The sequence below is a fragment of the Alligator mississippiensis genome, chromosome 11 (assembly GCF_030867095.1).
Source record: "Alligator mississippiensis isolate rAllMis1 chromosome 11, rAllMis1, whole genome shotgun sequence".
Taxonomy (NCBI): domain Eukaryota; kingdom Metazoa; phylum Chordata; order Crocodylia; family Alligatoridae; genus Alligator; species Alligator mississippiensis.
The window spans coordinates 60,353,303-60,358,585 of NC_081834.1; the positions used below are offsets into that span (position 1 = coordinate 60,353,303).

A 5,283-nucleotide genomic window follows, 5' to 3' on the forward strand; every position below is an offset into this window, starting at 1 on the left:
CAGTGCAGGACGGGCCTGCAGTTCGGAGTCCAGGGATCAAGTTATTAAAGATGACGTAGACATTTCCTTTCCCCACGGTGTCACGGCAGAGCAAACTTCAAGGAATTCAAGTACTTTAATAGCATTTCCAGCCTCTAACATGGTAGATCTTCATTTCAGGTTGCCTTGAACTTTCCTAGATATGTAACACTGAGGCTGGAGCTGACTATATTCCCCCAAACACACGCTCCTTGTAATGTGCTTTCCTCATGAGTTCCCAATCCCAGCTACATCTCAGCATAGTTGAACTGGGAGGACATTTTGTTTGAAGACCCGTGTGTCCTGTCAGCCAAGGGAACAGGAAGGAAGAAACCCTGAATGTGTGACGAGCTTTAGATAAAGCACCCCCACCGCCCTTTTGAAGCATGGCGGTTCCAGGCGCTTCAATTAGAGTGACCCTTTGAGCCACTCGAATTAAAGTGCCCCCACCCCCGGGGACATGTATAGATGCCCTTGGGGACTGCAAAGAGTCCAGGTGCTGCCTCTGGCTCTCAGCACCTCCACAGGGTGCAGATTCGGTGTCTAGCCCCCAGGCCTGAGAGCTGAACACAACTTGTCTACTTCTGTGTCACCGTCTGTCCTCAGTGGTGTTACAGTGGTGTTGTAGTCACCATGGTGCGAGACTTAGGTGAGAGGTGAGGAATTGTGGGAGGGGGTGATTTCTTTTATTGGACCAACTCCATAGCTTGGATCCAGTTAAACAAATTTTTGAACACAGGACTTTGTTCTTCAGCTGCCCTTTATCCCAACTGTGCAGTTCATTCAATAAGAGACATCACCCCATCCTCAAAAAGTCTTCGCCACTCGCATACGTGTTTAGTAGATGGCAATTCACACTTAGCTCCTGTATTGGCAGACAGGGAGATGCTGCTGCCCTTGTCTGGGATGGACGCAGGGGAACCTCATGGGCTCTACATTAATTTTCTTTTTCTTACTTTGCAGGAAGATACAGGACACTGGGAGGTAAATGCCCTTTTACTGGCTCTACTGACACCAACATCATTGAAAATACCCTACAAATCAAACCATTCCCTCCCCACCTCCAGAGAGGCCCTGTACCAGGACAGTGCTGGAGGAATGGGGTCCCACCTTAGGGAGGCTCCTGGCCCCACGCCTGACTCCAGTGCCCTCCATTGGGCAGGCCTGGGCCCGGGGCCCCTGTTGCCTTCTGCACGCAGCACATGCAGGGTCAGGCCCATGTGCTGTCCTGGGGCATCCGTTCCTCCGTTCGATTGTCGTTCCTGTTACCTGTTGAGTTATTTGTATTCTACGTTCACCTCGTTTTCTGAAACAAGCAAGCTTCTTCCACCTGCGCCAGAACCATCTAAGGGCGTAAGTAAAATCTCTTTGAAACCATTAAGCTGTCCCGCCTCTCCATCCACACGCCTGCCCAACCGATCCCGTTTTGCTTAACAAACCCCGATTTCTGGCCCGGCTGGTCCGCCTCCCAGGACAGCCCCGAGATGGATCTGGGGGGCGTCAGGCTGGGTATAATGGGTAGGAGCTGCAGGTGGGTCTGGCAGGGGTGACCAGCTGCAAAAAACAGGGGTAGGAGCTGCAGCTGGCCCTGGGGCATTGGGCTGGGTATAAAGGAGACAGGAGCTGCAGCTGGCTCTGGGGCATTGGGCTGGGCATAATGAGGACAGGAGCTGTGGCTGGTTCTGGGGGTGTAAGGCTAGGTATAACAGGGACAGGAGCTGCGGCTGGCTGTGGGGGTGTCAGGCTGGGTATAGTGGGGATAGGAGAGGTGGCTGGCCTTTGGGGCAGACGTTGGCCTAGGTGTAAGAAGGGGCAATGGTCTCAGGTTGCATCCAGCCAAGTTTAGGTTAGATCAGAGGAAAAGCTCAGGAGGCGGGTAGTAAAGCACAGGAACAGGCTCCCACAGAGACTCTCTAATCTCCATCCTTGGAGGTTTTGAAGCCCCGGCTAGAAAAAGCCTTGGCTGGGATGATGTAGTTGGGGCGGGCGCCCCTGGTGCCCAGCGCATGGCAGGGCGTCCAGGCAGAGGTGCTCTGTGCCCTGCCCTGGGCTCAGCCCCTCTTGCCGTTTCCCCATCCAGCTTTTCTGCTTCCCCTTCTCTTCTCCCTGTGGGGGGCAGAGACGTGGCGGGGGAGCTGAAGACCGACCTCAGGTGGGTGAGCGCTTGCTGGGGTGCGGGAGGGCACCCAGGTGCCTGGGTTCCCCGATCCCCCGCGTAACCCTCCAGCCCCTGCCAGAGCAAGGGGAGCTCAGGGGTCCGGGCTCCTGGCCTGCCCCCGACTCCCTCTCCCAGAGCAGGGAGATAACTCAGGCCCCCTGGCTCTGCTGCCTGGTGCAATCTCCCAGCATGCTTTGGGCTGGGGCAGATCGCCTGGGGTGGGTGAGGACTCACGCTGGGCTGGTGCCCACTGGCTTGAGCAAAGCCCATGCAGATTAGGGGCCCCATGGGGATGGCAGGGCATGGACAGCTGTGGCTGCCCTCGATGGGCACCAAGGTCGCAGCTCCCACCCCTGGACTCCCGGGTCCCAGGCCCAGCTCGTGTAGCGGCTGGGGGTTGCACGCTTCCACGAGTGGTTGCATACGTCCGAAGGGTGACAGAGCTCCCATGCGCCTGGTCCTCTGGAGCAAGATCCCCGGTGATCTCCAGGACACTGTTATTGGTCACCCTTGTGGCAAAAATGTCTCATGATCTCACTACACAAAAGGCCTCACAGCTGAGAACTGCAAATTGTTTCTTTTTCTCTTCTTTCTTCCTGCATTAGATAATCAGTAGCATAATAAGGAACAGTCCGAACAAATGTTCAGTTTGCGATAAGGCTGATTCCTGTGGGAACACAAAGATTAATTACTGCCTGCTTTGCACATAAATTTTGCAACCCTTGTTACTTGCCCGTTTTAGGACTACGCATGTACTAAATTTTTAGGGAAACTGTAGCCAATCACAGATTGCCACAATGGAATCTTGTTCATGAGAGGTATAAAAATGTAACTTTTATAATGTTTGTAACGTTTGTAATGTTATAAGCACACAAAAGAGAAAGCTGGCTGAGGTTCCTTTGAACCGTGTCCCTAAATGCATCCTTGGGCAATACAGTGCATCCCTGTGAGCTTTGCTGTTCTTAAAAAGGCTTGGAGGTAGCTGGGAAATATTGGCCTCCTTGCATTGGATCCAAAGGCATTGCCCACGCCATTGAGGTGGGGGGGGGGGGGCAGGACCCCAAACAATCCCTACCACCTCCTGTGCAGAACTGCTCCTTCTACCCCATGCCCCCAGCAGAGGATGACGATGCTGCCAGGGTTACCCTGGGAGAGCATCAACCATGACCCATGCCAGGCACCTAGCTCTTTCATGACAGGGGGTGCTGTAGACCTAGCCTCCAGCATGCCCCACCCCACAAGCAGCTGCATCTCAGCACTTGGTGCATAATCAACTCCCGATACAGCCTTCTTGAATCGTGTGGCTCAAACCAGGACACAGGACCCCAGGGGAGGCCTCAGCAATGCTGAACAGAGCAGGAGATTCATTGCATCTGTTGCTAATTGGCAATACCTCTGACATTTCAGTTGACTGAAGGTCATTGAGTGGCCTGTAGTTACCCGGGTCCTCCCTCCTGCCCTTCGTGTGGATGGGCGCAACACTGGCCCTCTTCCAGTCCTCAGGGACTTCTCCAGAGCGTCACGAGTTGTGGAAGAGTTTCACCAAGGGGTCCTCAATGACTTCGGCCAGCTCCTTCAGCACTCTTGGATGAAGATCATCTGGTCCCACTGACCTGTCCATGTCTAATATTTTTACTTGATCACACGCCAATTCTACGGCAATAGTAGGAAGGCAGTTATTCCTGCTGTGCTCATCCTGTACTCCACCTGGCGCTGTTTTCCCCGTGGTCCAGTGAAAGACCGAGGCGAAGTAGTCATTCAGGAGTTCAGCTTGCTCCTGGGTGCTGGTAACCAGCTCTCCTGTGTTGTTGAGCAATGGCCCCACACTCCCATGTTTTCCTCCTGTTCCCCACGTACGTAAAGAAGGACTTCTGGTTGTCCGTGATTTCTGTTGCTAATCTAAGTTTGGTCGCCACTTTAGCCTTTCTTATCTGTTCCCTACATATGCGGCCATCCTTGTTAAATGTTCTCGGATTAAAACAAATGCAAGATCTTCCATGTGCAGGCTGCTTGCCTCACGCACTGTGTCTGCGATTTGGAAATGCATGCATGCGTCTCCTTCTCCGTCATCTGGATGCAGTACTCCAACTGCGGCGTGCTCAGCACCGCATAGAGGGGAAGGATCACCTCCCTGGACCTGCTTGTGATGCATCTGTAGATGCACGACAAGGTGCGATTAGCCTTGCTGGCCACTTCCTCGCATTGGTGGCTCATGTCTGTCCTGGAGTCAACGATGACTCCCAGATCCCTTTCTGCAACCGTGTTGGCAAGAGGGGTGATTCCCAGCCTATAGGTGTGCTGCTGGCTCATTTGCCCTGCACTTGTCTGTGTTGAATCCCAGCCTAGTCTCATGCGCCCACCTCTGCAACCTGTCCAGAGCTAGCTGGATCCTATTCCTCCCCTCCAGCGTGCCCACCTCGCTCCACAAAAGTGCCTCACGACAAGGATGGGATTCGAACCCATGCATGCAGAACACAATGGATTAGCAGTCCATCGCCTTAACCACTCGGCCACCTTGTCATGCCTGTTACAACTCCCACCACAAAAAAAAAAAAAAAAAATCTTTCTCGATACCAAAAAGCCGCACCTGTGCTGGAAGGTCTTGGGCGATTCCTGCAGTATTGAAGTGGCTGAGTCAGATGCTGGATCATGAGAAGGGTTGGCCCTCACCAAACCACTGGTCATCAAAACGTTGGGGGCGGGGGTGGAAAGAACAGGTGCAGTCAGTGCTTTAATGTTATTCATGTGTGTGGCCCCTCTTATTCCCTTATTGCTCCTTTGAGACTGGCTTTGGATTTAGCACCAGTGGATCCCCCTGCAGCGATTCATGGTGCAATTGTTTGTCTCTTTTCTCTTTCTTCCTCAGGGCGCGCTGGACAGGTGCTCTCAAATTCAGCCCAAGCTGATCTTCTCGGGTGAAGCTGTCGTTTACAACGGCAAAGCGCATAACCGCGCGGGGAAACTACCGAGCGTGCTCAAAGATATTTCACTACGTCGCACATGAACTCTTGCGGAGTTTGTTCGAAACCTCAAGGGTAAACCACGAGGAAATGGAGTCCAGATTCGGCAACATTACTGAACCCTGAAGATCACAGTCCACTTGAGAC

General features: G+C 53.3%; 1 non-coding gene across 1 annotated transcript; it reads right to left on the reverse strand.

Annotated features, from left to right (window-relative positions):
• Positions 1-4,614: 4,614 nt before the first annotated feature.
• TRNAS-GCU (transfer RNA serine (anticodon GCU)) lies at positions 4,615-4,696 on the reverse strand. The gene has a single exon. It is a non-coding gene; the product is annotated as a tRNA-Ser (tRNA).
• Positions 4,697-5,283: the final 587 nt, after the last annotated feature.